This window comes from Leucoraja erinacea, chromosome 22 (assembly GCF_028641065.1).
Source record: "Leucoraja erinacea ecotype New England chromosome 22, Leri_hhj_1, whole genome shotgun sequence".
In the NCBI taxonomy this organism is placed as follows: domain Eukaryota; kingdom Metazoa; phylum Chordata; class Chondrichthyes; order Rajiformes; family Rajidae; genus Leucoraja; species Leucoraja erinaceus.
Window position 1 is genome coordinate 28,875,687 of NC_073398.1, and position 18,274 is coordinate 28,893,960.

Consider the following 18,274-nt stretch of genomic DNA (forward strand, 5'->3'; position numbering starts at 1 on the left):
GCCATCCCGGGAATTAATCTGGTGTGATGTCCTTCCTCAAATTAGAAGACCAAAATTGCACACAATACACCAGGTACGGTCTCACCAGGGCCCTGTACAACTACAGTAGGACCTCCTTGCACCTAAGCTCAAATATTCTTGCAATGAAGGCCAACATGCCATTGGCTTTCTTTGCTGACTGCTGTTCCTACATGCTTACTTTCAGTAACTGATGCACAAGGGAGAGATTTAATAGGGTGTATGGAACAAGTTGCCAGAGGAGGTAGTTGAGGCAGGTACTATAACAACACTTAAAACACATCTGGACAGGTACATGGATAGGAAAGGTTTAGAGGGATATGTGCCACATGTGGGACTGGCATAGATGGGGAATCTTGGTTGGCATGTGCGAGTCAGGCCGAGGGGCTTGTTTCCACGCTGTACGACTAGATGAGTCTGATACCCATTGCTCCAAAGGTAGACTTGGCCATGGGTCACAGAACAGTCTGACGACTGGAAATCAGTAACACGATAGTTGGCAGAAATCTGGAGAAGTATCTTTGATTTAAAACTGTACTTCCAGTCTTTCAATCCCTTTTGGATTCATTTTCTGTCTGATTACGATCACTTTTCATTCTTTTGAACTCCAGTGAATATGTCAAGCTTCTTCGATCGACCTTCCATGGAGAAGCTTCTAGAGGTCAATCCAAGAGCAGCTAGTTCGATGAGGATCCTGTATAGGGGAAGGATGACTCTAGTTAGGTTCAATTAACTAAAATCAAGTCTGTTCCAAAGGATTTTGCTGACTTGGTTAAATGCAGTGTGAAACTGGCTTGATGAAAGTGTCATATTTGCTCAGGTCCTACTAACGGTTGCAGAATTATAAGGTCACTTTGCCTCTGCTTTTGCTGAATATATACCTGTGTAAAATCCCACCAAATGCAGTGGTGATTAAGCCTTTTAAAAAGAGCCAGAGATAGGCAAAAGAGAAAGGATAATTTGATGAGCTGTGCCTGGTGTCACTTACATCTTAGATCTCCACACCTTAACAAAATGAATACCAATAAAACATAATCAATTTCAAACAAAATAGCTCTTGTTGTACTTGGACCATAGAGTTAAACTTCATAAAGCAGAGTACCCTCAGGAAAAGAGAACGGAAGTAGGTGGACAGAGGTCTGAGATTTCCATACCTAACGTGACTGGAGCCATCCCTCTCCATGGCTGGTCACACATGGGATCCTTGTCGTGTTGCTATGAACAGTCGGTGTCTTTTGTCCAACGATATCTATTGTCAGGCATGAGATCTGAGGAATACAGGAAACAGCTGAAAGTTGGTATGAAACCAGGAAATGTAGGTGTTGTTATTTTAGAAAGTAGGTTGTAGAGTTATGGACCAGGTTGTTGTTTTGGATCTGTAATACTAGAACTGGACTATATACTCTTCGGAAAGAGAAAGGAGGGATGCACCATGTTGTAGCAATAGAGTTGCTGCTTTACAGCACCAGAGACCTGGGTTCAACCCTGACTAAGGGTGCGTTCTGTACGGAATTTGTACATTCTCTGTGACCGTGTGTTTTCTCCGGGTACTCCAGTTTTCTCCCGCATTCCAAAGATGTGCAGATTTGTAGGTTATTTGGCTTCTGTACAAATTGTCCCTAATGTGTAGGTTAGAACTATTGTACGGGTGAATGTTGGTCGGCACAGGTTTGTTGGGCTGAAGGGCCAATTTCCATGTCGTGTCTCTAAACTAAACTAAAAGCATAGAAAGTAATTGTTTCCTGAATGATAAGTAAACTGAATGGTAGAGGATTCGGTTGGGGAAGGGTGAGGGTGCTGCTACGAATATTATGGGTAGCTGATATCTCCTGTTTCAATATTGATTAATTGCAAGTCATTTTGTCTAGGACTTCTTGCTGTCTGTCTAGCCACATCATCTACCTCCTGCCATCACCCTCCTCCCGATTCCCCCCCAGAAACATTGAAACAGAATGGTTGGACACATTTGCATTAAGAAAATGTCTGTGCAGTCTTTTATGGAATATTAACGCATGAATATTCCTGAAATTGGCATTAATACATATGGCTACATATGTATTAATGAATATGTTACGTCACCACAGTTCAGTAGGAAGGAAAGGGTAAGTGGGTCAAATGTCCTATTTATATATAAATTGTTTTCTTGCTCCTACTAGATTCAGCCCCAAGCCATTTGGATGTTAGTTGCCTGCAATTCCAGGGTTCATCAGCTTCTGATAAACCATGGAACTGCTAATGCCCCTGTCCCACTTAGGAAACTTGAACGGAAACCTCTGGAGACTTTGCGCCCCACCCAAGGTTTCCGTGCGGTTCCCGGAGGTTGCAGGTGGTTGCCGGAGGTTGCAGGTAGTGGAAGCAGGTAGGGAGACTGACTAAAACTTCCGGGAACTGCACAGAAACCTTGGGCGGGGCACAAAGTCCCCAGAGGTTTCCGTTCAGGTTTCTTAAGTGGGACAGGGGCATTACCGTGACTGTGCCAGCAGTGACACGGGTGATAAGCAACAAAAACCTTTGTGTTGATGAACTCATTGACTGTGGATGGGACAAAGGTACATTCTGTGGGGCCGGGAGCGAGGGAAGGTTTAACTGGGAAGTGTGCGGTGCGATGGGGGGTGTTTGTCATTGCCAAAGGATGAACATAAAAGGTCTAAAACCTTTCACATGGTTATTGAATGGACACCTGGCGATCTGAGCAAGTGGAATGGCATGTTTTCCAAAGCTTATCTCTCTCTGATTATCAAACCCTCAAAATTATTCAGCAGCAGGATCTATTTTCATTATTAATGTATGAAGTTCAGATTAAAAAGGGAATGCTATAGCCTTGAATCATGCTGAGTGACACTACATTCGACCCACTTCATTTTGATATAAACCAACCCCAGCTAGAGTTGCAATATCAGGTTATCATGTCTGGCATTAGGAAAATAGCACATATCTCTCTCCTTGCCATGCCACTAAATAAATCACGATGGTAAAAAGTCATCAAGGTGAGAATATTGTCTTGTATAATTGAATCCTTTCAATTTCAGGCACCGTGCCTGTATCAGATACTCCCCCAGGTCAGTTACAGCAAGGGTTAGATGAAGGTAAAGATCTCTTGACAATGTCTCATCACTCTGACGTCAAGTATATCCTGAGTTAGAAACAGAGGAAAGATTCCTCCTCACTGCTCCATCAAAACTGGCAGGAACAGTGCAGATAATTTACAGGACATTTAGGGATCGAAGCATTGGGGTGAAGATACTGAATTGTTAATCTATAGGTGTGGGCTAATGATCAGCAGGCATGAGTTCAATTCCTGCTGTAGAAGAGTAATAAAAAATGCATATCTGTTTAAAAAATATCAGCACTAATTGCAATGAGATGACTAGAATGAGTAAAAGCGTACAATCCACAAATCTGTAAGCCTTGTGTAGAAAAGAACTGCAGATGCTGGTATATACCAAAGATAGACACAAAATAGTCTGATAATAGGTCTCGACCCAAAACGTCACCCATCCTCTTTCTCCAGAGATGCTGCCTGATCTGCTGAGTTACTCCAGCATTTTGTGCCAATCTGCAAGCCTTGACTGCTTTGGCCTGTTGCCACCCTTCCATCTGCAAGTCTTGTTAGCTACCCAGTTGCATGAATCCACACTACAACGAAAGAACAGCCAAAATGGTCATCCAAAATCAGCCCCAATCACAGCAAAAGTATGCCCGACCTTCACCACCTTTCAGTGCTGTGTGCACTTTATACCATGGGACATCCCACAGAGTAGCAACCTCAGTAACCTGACATGGATAAACTCCGCAGAAGCTTCCCAAGTTGTTCATCTCTTCTTCTCTTACAGAATCACGGCATAACGCTGAGATCCCGGCCTCCTTTATCACCATCACCAACAGCACCCTGGTCCACCAGCAAGGCAGACCCATCGGAGGTATCAAGAGGAAGCAATCCTGAGAGTCGTCCCCATCACCAACTCTAGAACCAAAAATGCTGGAAATCTTGGAAGCATCGCTGGACAGAAAACAGTCTGATCGTCACGTTCCTATGGGAGTTACTGTACACAAATGTAATTGCCACATTTCCTACATTATAGATCAATGGCTCAAGCCTACAGCATGGGCTCTGAGCGACAGGACAGTGGTGGAGGACGTTGAGACATCACAACTCTACGATGCCAATGGACTCTGCAACTCCAACCCTGTGCTGCCACCAAGACAATGTATGGTAGTGGGGAGATGCTTGAGTCGATTATGAAAGATTAATGTCACCCATGATAACTGCTGCATCTTTGCTACACGCATCCTTAATTTCTTGTTTGATGTTATCCCCAACTCATCATTGTTCATGATCCAGCCCGCCACAGTAGTGTCATCTGCAAACGTATAGAAGGGTTTTGGCCCGAAACGTTGCCTATTTCCTTCGCTCCATAGATGCTGCTGCATCCGCTGAGTTTCTATAGCATTTTGTTGTGTAACTTAGACACAGTTGGGTGTCAGGGGCTATGGGGACAAGGCATGAGAATGGGGTTGAGAGGGAAAGATAGATTAGCCATGATTGTATGGCGGAGTAGATTTGATGGGCCGAATTTCCCTAATTCTGCTTCTACAACTTATGAACTTATGAGTGAGAGCCAAACATGGCCACACATTTGTGAGTGTGTAAGGGGTATAGTAGGGATGCATTCTTCATACATTCTCAGTATCTATACATTCAATTGTGTCATAGTCATTAGTCATTAGTGTTGGCACCTATCTTTAAACAAAACACCCTTGCCACTACTGTGGCCCCCCTGGGGTTGTATCCCTTGCCTTGTTTGAGGATGTCTCCACTGGACTCTGCCCCTCAATGTCCAGCAGTGGAAGGACATTAAACTGTGGTCCTCCCTTGCAGAGACTTGCATTGGTTGTGCCAACCTTTGGTGGGTTCCTCGGCAAGGGCTCCTGCAGTCCAGAATGGACCAGTCACCATCATCCCCTGCCGCACAACTCACTCTGCTGGGAGACCAACAGGTTTCGGGCAGACCAAAGAGTGTCTTTCACCAGGGAGATAATCTTGTTGTCCGTCTCTGACCCTGTCCCTGGGAACACCCCGTAAATCAGAGGGTCCTCTGTTGCGGACCAGTGCGGGATGTATCATGGCATCCTAATCCAGACTCTCTTTGCAAATCCACACTCTGGGAAGAGATGGACAACTGTTCCCTCTCCATAGCAGCCACCCAGAGGGCAGCGTGCATTGTTGATGACACTCCATCTGATAACTCTTTAATGCAGCAGTTTTAATACAACTCAGCAGCTTGCAGATGAAAGACAATTACATTTGTGTACGTCGGGAATCACACATAATTCAGTCAGCATTTCAATACCTGAGGGACACATATTAACTGATATTTTGTGTGTGACAAAATGATGAATTTGTGGATCCACTACTGAGATCAGCTTTGTATTTTTGAAATATTTCACTATTATTTAAATAACTGGGTTTTAAATGCGCATCTTTGGGTCATTCATTTAAACTCTGGATTGATTTAACCACCAGGCCACTGTTTACACTGAATTCAAGATTTATCGGGTCAATTTTCTGTTGTAATCTGTGATCTGGATCACAAAATTGATTGAAGGCTGGAACTTTCAGTCTCTGAATGGCTGAATGACTGTAGTTGTGTACGTTGCTGCAGCTGCTGAGCATTTGGAATCTGATCTCAAGCCACTACACAGACCTGTTTGGTGATATTTTTTCTCTCTCTATTTATCCCAGCCCAACATGCACAACCTTCCCCCAAAGCTTGCTACATTTTTCATCATTTCTCCTCTCTTTCCCTCTCATTGACATCCACTTGTATGTTGAGGTGGGAAAGACTGGAGTCAATTTGGTTCAGAAAGCAGCCCCAATAGTGATTATGTTTTTAGTGGGAGGGTGATTATTGGAAAGGTCTACAGAGGAAATTCACTTCCTCAACACGAGAGGAAACTCGTGTAGGAAGGAACTGCAGATGCTGGTTTAAACAATATTCAATATTCAATATTCAATATTCAATTCAATATCAGTTTTATTTGTCAGCAGCGGTACAATGATAAAGAACACACAATGCGCGATAAAAATTTAACACAAACATCCGCCACAGCATTCATCACTGTGGTGGAAGGCACAAGAATTGTCCAGTCCTCCTCCATTTTCCCCCGTGGTCGGGACCTCAACCCTCCGCAGCCGCCACTGCGGGCATCCAGATGTGCAGACAGATGTCTAACCAAAGTTAGACACAAAAAGATGGAGTAACTCAGGCGGCATCTCTGGAGAAAAGGAATAGATGACATTTCGGGTCGAGACCCTTCTTCAGAGGAAACTCAACGCTTTGATTTGAAATAGCATGTCTACCTGCCTCAGATACTCAGGGATGGCACCTCTGGTCCCACAGTACCCAGTACCCAGTACCCGCTACAATGGGCTGTTTTGTGCAGCTAAATGAGCCATCAATCCCCGCTCGCCTCCCACAGCCTGGGATTGAATCACGCTCAGAGTGAGGGGATGAACCTTTTCACACTCTTTAAAGAATGCATAAGGCTGGATCTATCCAGTCCCCATCAACCATTAGCATTATAGAATATTGATTTATTCTCACAGTCTAGCTGAGTTCAAACACACATCCCAAACCCGACAGTCGGAAAGATAAACCACAAAGTGTCTCGGCTCCAACAACTCTTCAGTTAGGGTTTTCACTCATTAATCACATAATTCTTGACAACTTACTACCAATGTCTTAACAATGAACAGCCATGCTAAGTTAAAGAACACTCTCCCTCCAGTGTTAACGTGATGTTTAATCTTACCATAGTAATTAAAGAGTTATTTTACCTTTTGCCAAAGAAATCCAAGTTCCCAATCACTGTCAGAATAATTAGAGTGGTCCTGAAACCTAAAAAATGCTGGTATCCAGAGCAATATCACTTGGTGACCCCAAACATGTATTTATTACTATTTTCTCCCTTTTTGTTTGGTCCTGCAGTGAATGCTCCTCAGGGGAAAAAATAACCTCCCAGGATATTGAGTCCCCTCACCTATTCCTTGGCTCCTTCTTCCCTATTAGTCAAGTCACCCTTCTACCCCTCTATATCCATGTTTCCTTTTTATTCATTCTTACACACTTCATTCACTTTCTGAAGTCTAAAGAAGGGTTTCAGCCCTAAACGTTGCCTATTTCCTTCGCTCCATAGATGCTGCTGCACCCGCTGAGTTTCTCCAGCACTTCTGTCTACCTTTGATTTTCCAGCATCTGCAGTTCCTTCTTGAACATTCACTTTCCCTCTTGTGTACATTTCACTTTCTCTCCTTTTACATGTATATTTCTTTATTTCCTCCTTCTACAATCATCTATTTTTACGTGTGTCTTCCTCGTCAGCTTTTTCCCTTGTATATCTCCTCCTTTGACTCATCCCTTCCCATTCTCGGAATTCCTCATTCATTTCTTCCTTCACCTATCTTTTGACATTTATTTTGTGTGAATAAATTCATTCAAATGTCTTTTTGCAATGTTAAAATATCCATTGTAAATAACTAGTTAGGTTGAGTGGTACTGTAGGCTGACTGCCCGGTCCATCACAGGTACTGACCGCCCCACCAAGTCAAGTCAAGTCAAGTCAAGTCAAGTTTATTCGTCACATACACATGTGCAGTGAAATGAAAAGTGGCAATGCTCACGGACTTTGTGCAAAAAGACAAACAAACAAACAACTACAAACAGAATGGAACAGAACCACATATACTTTTACATATTAAATATTGTGGGCGGAAGGAAAAAGGGAAAAAAACAGCAATTTAAAAAAAAAGCAGTAGAGTGGTACTGTAAAAGTAACCCCCACCAAATGGGATCTGTAGGAGGCACTGTCTCAAAAAGGCAGCTGACATCTTCAACAGGTAACACCCTCACCACCCTGGTCTCACTACTACAATCGGGGGAAAAGTACAGGACCTGTAACACGCGCCCGTCAGTTTCAAGAATAGCTTCTTCACACCAACCATCAGGCTCTTAAACTCTGCACAACACTAACCTCAGCAAGTATGAAACACTATGGACTGTGTAGGAAGGGACTGCAGTGCTGCTTTACACCAAAGATAGACACAGAAGGCTGGAGTCTGAAGAAGAGTCTCGACTTGAAACATCACCCATTGCTTCTATCCAGAGATGCTGCCTGTCCCACTGACTGTTTCCTTTATCCAACAAGCAGCTAACAGTGGCCTGTTTCCTTTATCATCATTACTTTTTTACATATCTTTCATTCATTGTTCTTTATCTCTCTACATTATCGTCTATATCTCTCTGAAAACCCTGCTTCTGTATGCTGTATAATTCCACTTATATTTTTTATAAAGTCCTGTGGTCCTCAGTTCAAATGGATTCGCTATCGTTGGTAACATGTACCCAGCGCAACATTTCCACCGTGATCTATTAATTCCTACTGGAGATAGATACAAGAACTTGGGAACTTGAAACATAACTAATGCATTGTAGTGTGTGGCTTTAGCTGTAATAGGTCGCTGGGGTGGGAATGCATGGTGGGATTGTCGGCGAGGATGTTTTCTTCTTTAGTGCCAAACATTCAAGTGCATTTATCCGTGTGCAAACCGTATAAAACAATTCTTTAAAATAATTAAGATTTTTTTTGTAAATTTTACAAAATTGAGTACTTTTAAAGCACAACATTCTTCTAATCTGTCTGAAGGTTCTTGACATAAACTGTTACCTGGTCACCCTCTCCACAGATGCTGCCTGACCCGCTGATTTCCTCCAGCACTTTGTGTTTTGCTCAAGATTCCAGCATCTACACTTCCTTGTGCCACCCACCAACATATTTCCAGCATGGTGGCTGAAATGACATCTGCAACTTAGGCCTGAGCTTTGTAAGCCACCATTTGGCATTCTCAGAAGACATCCTTCATGTCCGGGGCAGGAGGTGATGCTGGGCTCCTTTGTTTGATCTGGGTTATCACATTCACATGCAGGGGTAACCTGGAATCACCCCTCTACGGCCATGGTGGCCACATCAGCCCTCTTGGTGATCCTGGATGAAACAGGGTAACACAGTAATTACAGCGGGCAATTTATGGTCAGCAAGCACCCACAAACAATGACTTGAAAACCAAAAGGGAAATATTACAAATACTGGAGATCTGAAATAAAGAGCTAAAAAGCTGGAAATACTCAGCAGGTCCAGCAGCATCTGTGGAGTGGGAAACAAGATTAAAGTTACAGATCAATGACTTTGATCAGGAAATCCTGGATAGAGTGGATGTGGAGAGAATGTTTACACTAGTGGGAGGGTCTAGGACCAGAGGCCGTAGCCTCAGAATTAAAGGATGTTCCTTTAGGAACGAGATGAGGATGAATATCTTTATAGTCAGAGGGTGGTGAATGTGTGGAATTCTTTGCCACAGAAAGCTGTGGAAGCTAAGTCAATGGATAGATCCTTGATTAGTACGTGCGTCAGGAGCTATAGGGAGAAAGCAGGAGAATGGGGTTAGGAGGGAGAGATAGATCAGCCATGATTTTGTACATTTCTATAAGATCCCCCCTCAATCTTCTAAGTACTCGCTAGAATTTAGAAAATTGAGGGGGGAATCTTATAGAAAGTTACAAAATTCTTAAGGGGTTGGACAGGCGAGATGCAGGAAGATTGTTCCCGATGTTGGGGAAGTCCAGAACAAGGGATCACAGTTTAAGGATAAGGGGGAAGTCTTTTAGGACCGAGATGAGAAAAACATTTTTCACACAGAGAGTGGTGAATCTGTGGAATTCTCTGCCACAAAAGGTAGTTGAGGCCAGTTCATTGGCTATATTTAAGAGGGGGTTAGATGTGGCCCTTGTGGCTAAGGGGTCAGGGGGTATGGAGAGAAGGCAGGTATGGGATACTGAATTGGATGATCAGCCATGATCATATTGAATGGGGGTGCAGGCTCGAAGGACCGAATGGCCTACTCCTGCACCTAATTTCTATGATTCTATGATTGAATGGCGGAGTAGACTTGATGGGCCGAATGATCTAATTCTGCTCCTAACACTAGAGAAGTTATGAACCCCTTTGTATGAGTGCAGTTGGGAACTCTAGATTCCCTGCTCTGGGTGGGTAGATGGAACGGGAACACATTTACGTTGCCACACTGCCCATGTATTGCAGCTGTTGGCTTGTACTTCATGGTCTGCCTCTGGAGCGGGATTGGAATCTACAACCATCTACAGCCAGTTTGGTGCTAACATTTGCACCAGCACCTCAATGTAACAACAGTTTTGCGTTTACAAGGGTCTACTGGTCAGCCAATACAAATATTGAACACTCAGAATAAACTAAAAATAGCAAATAAGCAAGCAATCAGAAAAATCCAGCGAAAGAAATGGCTTTCACTAGTGGAAGAGTCATGAGCAAGGGGACATAACTACTGAACAATGTCAGCAAATATGGTTGTTGTTCACTAACAATTATTTTATTTAACTTAAGTAACGAATTGGATCTTTCTCCCAAATCCAATAAGCTAATTGCAGGACAAAGCTGCCTGACATATTTTTAAACACGCAACATTTGCAGGTTAGCTGGAGGACAAAAAAATGCTCATCAGATAGAGGGTGGGAGGTCGGTCAGATTTGTGGGGATTGATCGGTGGTGGAGCAGAGAATTGTGGAAATGAGTCTCCAGAACCACCCGCAATTAATTTCCACCTGTCATTTTGATTCATTGAACAAATCTGGGGTATTTTAATAATATGCCATTTATTAGCAGTGAAACTGCAACTCAGTGCATACAGACAATTTATCAGAAAAAAACAAGAAACAGCAAAAAAAACAAAAAAAAAGATGGGAGATGGGGGGGGGGAATATATACATATGGTTTTACACGCGTGCAAGATGAAGTCCGTGAACGGTGTACAGTGCATGGGTGACATGGCTACTGAACAAATTCGAGACAACTATTCATTTAATTTGATGCACCTATAGCGCCTTCCAGGGGCAGAAATGTCGATAAAATTCAGGAGGAACCGAGTCTCTGGGTTCATTATCTGTCACCTGGGTGATGGAGTTCAGATCACTAGACATGTTTAAGGTGGAAATAGATAAATAGTTGAAACGTTCAGGAACTGAGAGCCATTCAGGGGGAACTGGTTCAAAAAAGGAGTTGAGGTCCGTGCTCATATTGAATGTAGGGGCAGACTTGAGGAGCCGAATGGCCCTCGGATCTTTCTATCTAGTGTTCTAGTGTTCTGCTACATAGAGATCGTGTGAACAAATGGAGGTGGTTTTCACGGGGTGAACACCGTGATCGGAGGAACCGAGTTATCACCTGGGTGAATTCAGATCATTAGACATGTTTAAGGTGGAAATAGATAAATATTTGAAACGTTCAGGAACTGAGAGCCATTCAGGGGGAACTGGTTCAAAAAAGGAATTGAGGTCCGTGATCATATTGAATGTAGGGGAAGACTTGAGGAGCCGAATGGCCGGATCTTTCTATCTAGTGTTCTAGTGTTCTGCTACATAGAGATCGTGTGGACAGCACGGGGTGCACCGTGATCTTATCAGAAATGCTCCCAATTCTGAAGAAGGGTCGGGGGCCTGAAACGTTAACATTGTATTTGTTTCCGCCACTGGTGCTGCTCCTGCGACCCTCACTCTCAGGTTAAACTCGCCAAGGGCAGATAGACACGGGCACCACTCACAGTGGCGGCTGAGGATGGTTCTGGGTAGAACGACGAGTCGTTGAACAGAATTACAGCGCTTCCATCGACCACACATTCCCCCAAGAGACGCAACATAGTCCCCAGGCCAAAGGCCTTGAGCATTCAGCGCGGTATTAGTCCGTTGCAGCCCCTCTCTCTCGCTCGCATAGACTTCGTGAAATGTTGTAGAGAACAGGAACCCTCTCTCCCCACCCCTCCTCCGAGCTGCAGCGGGACCAGAAACGCAGTCATTGAGTCATACAGCGTAGAAACAGACCCTTCGGATCATCAACACTGGTCCCAAAAGCTTTCGTGCAGATAAAAAAAGGTGGCCAGGTTTAGAAACAAAATAGTGTTGTAACTACCCAGAGGGTCGGGCAGCACCCGTGGAGAAAGAAGCATAGGAACATAGAAAATAGGCGCAGGAGGAGGCCATTCGGCCCTTCGAGCCAACACCGCCATTCATTGTGATCATGGCTGATCTTCCCCTATCAATAACCCGTGCCTGCCTTCTCCCCATATCCTTTGACTCCACTAGCCCCTAGAGCTCTACCTAACTCTCTCTTAAATCCATCCAGTGACTTGGCCTCCACTGCCCTCTGTGGCAGGGAATTCCATAAATTCACAACTCTCTGGATGGAAACGTTTTTTTCTCACCTCAGTCTTAAATGACCTCCCCTTTATTCTAAGACTGTGGCCCCCTGGTTCTGGACTCGCCCAACATTGGGAACATTTTTTTCCTGCATCTAGCTTGTCCAGTCCTTTTATAATTTTATATGTTTCTGTAAGCAGAGTTAACGTTTCGGATTTGGAATTTCCAGCACTGAATTCTTCATTTCCGGGACCGACACTGGTTTTGTTTTTCGCTGCCGGTTTATTCACCGGCAGATGTGGGTATTTTAATTAAAATGTTGACGCAAACATGGCGGGGGAAAGGAATGAAAGATTTCGCCGCAGTCCGCGGCCCTTCTCTCGTCACACTGAGACAGACACAATCGCCGCTAACTGGTTCGATTTTGTGTCAAGAACGCTTGTTCTCACCACAGCCTCAGTCATGTCCTCACGCCGGGATCTCGCCCATAAAACAATCAAAGGACACAAATGTTCGTGAGCATTTTTTTTTTAATATGATGGGATGATGGGATCAGGGCTGTTTCAGTATCGAGCAATTTCTGCGCTGTCCCAAACAGCGGATATCGGTTTCTACATAAAATTCTTCTCATGAAAATAACACCCTTGGGGAAGCAAGCGACCCCTTTTTGTTTCAATGCCCACCGTGCAGTTACACAGAATTCCCCATTCAAGATCCGAGTTGCCTTGTCATATGTACCGACAACTGAACAATCTCAGTGTTACTAGTAGCATCATAACAGGCCGGTAAACGCAATATACACAGATAATAAATAGAGAATACAAGAAATGCTTACATTAATAACCGTTGATAGTTGAGCACAGTGTTGTGTATTTATATTATAGGAACGATCGCCTCAAAGTACCGAGTTTTACAAAGAAATATCTGTTTTGGGGACATTGCCCTATAAATACAAAACGAGCAACAGAGAATGTCTCTCTCTTGAATGAGATCACATCCAAATGAAAGGAGGTGATATAATTAGGGAATGATTCTGGGATACAATGCCGCGATTTGTAGGTATACATTTGTGAAGTAAATAATGGCATTAATATTAAGAATAAGCCTCAATTTAGTAATTTTATTGAAGCCCCCTGTGACTGCCTCTACACGTGAGGGATTGGATTAATTAGAGGAGCGCTGTGTGTAACCAGAAAGCTGCCAAATGTATAATATATCCAACATTCAACCTTCTGCGGCCTTGGGTGGAAAATGCAACATATTTTCTAACTGAGCATTTTCTAATGATGACACATCAATACATTTGTTTTTGTAAATCTGCGTTTCCCTGGTTATAACATTATCCTGCGATTTAAATTATTAACAATTTAACTAGGGAAATATGAACTATATGTTATCTGCCCCTGTAGTTCAGCTGTGTGAAGGGGCTTTTTCTGTGCTCCATGAGTCTACAACACTAGTATCAGACGATTCGCAGAAAGCAAACGGCGTCTTTCTTGCTTTGAAAGGGTTTTCTCGATATAATTTAATTATCCATCACTAACTGATGTTTTCCCAGCTGCGAGCTAACATCTCGATATCCAGATCCATTCCTGTTATCGAATTGTAACAGCGGAGAATGCTCAGCATGTCAGGAGGCATCTGTGATCAGAGAAACACGCACCAAATGCTGCAATAACTCAGCAGGTCAGGCAGGATCTCTGGGGAAAAGGAATAGTTGACGTTTCGGGTCGAGATCCTGCTTCAGATGCTGAGTTACTCCAGCATTGTGTGTCTATCTTCGATCTGCATTTCCTTGCTACACATGTTGTGTGGTGAGAGAAGCCGGCTTAACGGATCAGTTGAGGGACTTCAACCAGACGTGCTGAGTTTCTATCTCAGTTTTATATGTAATCTTCTGCTGGTCAGGAATGGCCGCTCCGAAGAGTTTCAACCGCTCGGCGCTGAAGGAGCAGTCGATGTGGCGTTGAGAACCTCGGGGCGGTGTACACCGAAGCGGCGGGTACAGCTGCTGCCTCACAGCGCCAGAGACCCGGGTTCGATCCTGACCTTGGGTGCTGTCTGTGTGGAGCTTTCACGTTAGCCCTGTGACCGCGTGGGTTTCCTCCGGGTTCACTGGTTGTCCCCTACATCCCAAAGTCGCGGAGGTCTGTCAGTTAATTGGCCTCCGTAAAATTGCCCCTAGTGTATAGAGGGTGCACGAGAAAGTGGAATAACACAGAACCAGTGAGACGAAGGGATGATGGATGGTTGGTATAGACTCGGTAGGCCAAAGGGATTGCTTCCATGCAGGATCTCGAAACTAAACTAAATACGCTCACGGCCTCACCAGCTACATGTCACCTCTGCCCCATCTCTGGGAGGCTTTGTTGCAGTAGCCGCCTCGAGATGGAAGCAAATCACCACTCATCGCGACCATTAGCTGAGCAAGTAGGGTACCACCCCTCTCCTCGCATCCCACCGCCATCACTGGTGCTGCCATGGGCCGTTTGAGTTAGGACGGGAGGGAACAATGGCTAGATTGGATGAGTTGTATGCTTTGAATGACATCCACTAACAACTGTTTAAACTATTATTTCTCACACCATCTTCACAAACAGAAGAAATACGGAGCATGGATTTTAACTCCACTCTCGAGTGCAAATGCTGGAAAGAAAATTAAAATAAATGCTGCACAAGGTTCCCGTCCTGAAACATCACCCATCTTTTTTTTCCTCCAGAGATGCTGCCTGACCCGCTTTGTGTCTCTTATTTGAAATGCTCAGCAGGTCAAGCAGCATCTGTGAATATGAAAGAGGTTTCCCGAAAAAGTGTCCCTTCCCTCCACAGACGCTGCCTGACCCGCTGAGTTCCTCCAGCACTGTGTGTTTTGCTGGAGACTCCACCACCCGCAATCTTTGTGTCTTCGTAAGAACCGAGTTCACGGGGTGATGCGTTGAAACCTTGTCTCCGCCCCTGTCCCCACCGATGCTGCTCGACTTGCTGAGTATTTCGATTCTCCGGTGTCTGCAATATTTGGTTGGGAGTAGGGAGTCGGCCATGTAAAGTGGCGGAGCAGACGCTAAAACACAAACCACGCAGAGATTTGGTGTAAGGAACTGGTAAAAAATCAAAGAACCCAATCAACCCGTCCCGCCGAGCAGCGCCCCTCTCCCCTGGATCCCAGCAAGAACACACCGACTACATGAGAATCTATGGATACAGAGAAGGGAGAGATACAGGGAGAAATATACAGAGATGTCGGCACGTAATGTGCAGAAACACGCTGGAATCTCACGTATAAACATACAAACTAGGTCAGACACCTATGAACTGCAGCCACTCTTTGTAAACCGCAGAGACTTTAATGCCCAGTTTTAACACAACAAGATGTAATATGGGCAGCATCCTCCACAGATGCTGTCTGACCGTTGTTACTCCAGCACTTTGTGTCTTTTTTTTTCTCGTAAACCAGCACCTGCAGTTCCTTGTGTCTACAATACACAATACCCCTCTGAAGGGGTTGGACAGGCTTGATGCAGGAAGATTATTCCCGATGTTGGGGAAGTCCAGAACAAGGGGTCACAGTTTAAGAATAAGAGGGAAGTCTTTTAGGACCGAGATGAGAAAATCATTTCTAACACAGAGAGTGGTGAATCTGTGGAATTCTCTGCCACAGAAGGTAGTTGAGGCCAGTTCATTGGCTATATTTAAGAGGGAGTTAGATGTGGCCCTTGTGGCTAAAGGGATCGGGGTATGCAGAGGAAGGCAGGTACAGGATACTGATTTGGATCAGCCATGATCATATTGAAGGGCGGTGCAGGCTCGAAGGGCCGAATGACCTACGCATCACCTATTTTCTATGTTTCTATGAATATCCATTTTACACCTACCACTGGTCGCCCGAGTGGGTTCGGGGTGCGTTTGTGAAGCTACATTTCCCAGCCACCAAGCGGCTCAACACACATGATAGAAACGTCTCTGCGATGATAAAGTGTATACGCACATGGAACAAACGACATCTATCTGCACGGTAAGTGCAACACTTTAAACAGCGAGGGGGTGCATTGAATTCCGCGCATCCTCATTGTTCGCGGGGCTTGAGTTACAGTGACGAAGCCGCGTCCACGCCGCCCAGGTGAGCTCGCCTTACACCTGGCCGAGCACAGAGACCGGCTCGGGCCGTCATATGGAGCCTGGCGGTGTCGGGTGCAGTTTAATCTGGCGCGTTAAATATTCAACAGCCGCTGGAGCCCGATCTCCGGCCGCCTCCCTTTGTGAGGCCGGAGAGTTAAGGTTTCAGTCTTGGCCTGGGTTCAGACGAGTCGATTTTCCTGTATTTCTGGGATCGGGTTTAACACGTGTGGGTGGGAGACAAAAGGATTTCAATGAGCTTGTGCTGGGGTTGGTGGCTGAGCGAGGGGGGGGGATTGAGGGCATTGAAACAATATCAGAGTCAAGTCGTACATAATATATGGAAGAGGAGGGTTCTAATAGTATCCGTCTAATTGGCAACAGCAGGTAAATGAGAGAACGGAAAACTAACCGGTTGACCCGAGGGGAACTTGGGCAGTGCAACGGTATAAAGGCAGTGCCAATTCGGCAGTGAGAGACACAGCGGCTTCTGCTCCTGGCTCCTGGCTCCACTCTCGCCGGCCTCCCGTCACTCGCCACCCTCCCTGCTCATTGACTTTGCCGAAGGAAACACGGTGCATGGAGCCGTTTGTCATTCCATTCTGTGTTATTTGTTTTATCTCTGGAGAGGCCGGAGCGGAGTTACGAATCTGCCTGGTTCAGAGGTGACTGGATGAAGAGACGGAGAGAGACAGAGAGAGAGAGAGAAACGACAGGTAACACGGAATTCCGAGTGTGTATGAGACAAAGCACCCGGGGGGCACGGGGAGGGGGTGGGGGTGGGACGGGGAGAGAGAGGACTAAACTTCAATCCAACGTGTTCTTTTTGTGAGCTGTGTCTACACATCCTGCGTTGAAAGATATACGAAGAGTCTCAATGAAATCATTTTACTTTCCGCCTGCCTCTGGCTACCACGCTCTGTCAACGACATCAGGCTAGACTCATGTAACCGAGATTAATGCATACATTTTACAACTAAACCAGATTAATGTGAACCAGCACTTTTCTCAGTTCCGACAATATGCCAAGAATGATTGGAATTGTCCCGGGTTTGTTGTATAAAGGGTGCAGGCTTGTTCCGACTGCGAGGAGTGGGAAAGTGCATCCAAACTTAATTCGGGGCACTAAGGTGGGAAACTGGACCCGCGACTGTTGAAGGACAGGGAGTGGCTTCAAACTGGCGAAAGAACAGGGAGTGAGAAACTGGATCCAAAGCTGGTTTATGCACAGAGAATGTAAATCTGTATGGATGGGGGTTGAGGACTGGATCGAACTGGGTTGTGGACATTAGGAATTTGTAAAGCCGTTCAGGGTCAACATTTAATTGGATTTAAAGAGTTATTTTAGCAGAGAGTTTTAATTTGATCCAATATGGACGGAGAGCAGAGGAAGATGCTTCCGACTAGTTTACTAAAGGGACAATATTTTTAATACGGGCTGATATACTTATGTGTGTGTGTGTGTGTGTGTGTGTGTGTGTGTGTGTGTGTGTGTGTGTGTGTGTGTGTGTGTGTGTGTGTGTGTGTGTGTGTGTGTGTGTGTGTGTGTGTGTGTGTGTGTGTGTGTGTGTGTGTGTGTGTGTGTGTGTGTGTGTGTGTGTGTGTGTGTGTGTGTGTGTGTGTGTGTGTGTGTGTGTGTGTGTGTGTGTGTGTGTGTGTGTGTCAGTCTGTGTTTTTAGACCGATTAAGACTATTCCAACAATTGAACAAAGCTGAAACAGTTGGATTATATATAACACATATAACAGCTAGTGTATGAATAATCTTGTTCCTTCAATAAACTAGTCTGAATATGTATATAATATATTCAGACTAGTTTATTAAAAGCCGATTATTTATATATATATTAAGTAGTTCGAGTATTA

At 44.7% G+C, this 18,274-nt stretch overlaps 1 long non-coding RNA gene across 1 annotated transcript; it reads right to left on the reverse strand.

Moving 5' to 3' along the window:
- Positions 1 to 249: 249 nt before the first annotated feature.
- Positions 250 to 16,943, reverse strand: LOC129707905 (uncharacterized). The gene is made up of 3 exons (XR_008725251.1): positions 16,822 to 16,943; positions 1,173 to 1,286; positions 250 to 712 (listed from the first exon to the last, which is right to left on the reverse strand). It is a non-coding gene; the product is annotated as an uncharacterized LOC129707905 (long non-coding RNA).
- Between the last annotated feature and the right edge of the window lie 1,331 nt (positions 16,944 to 18,274).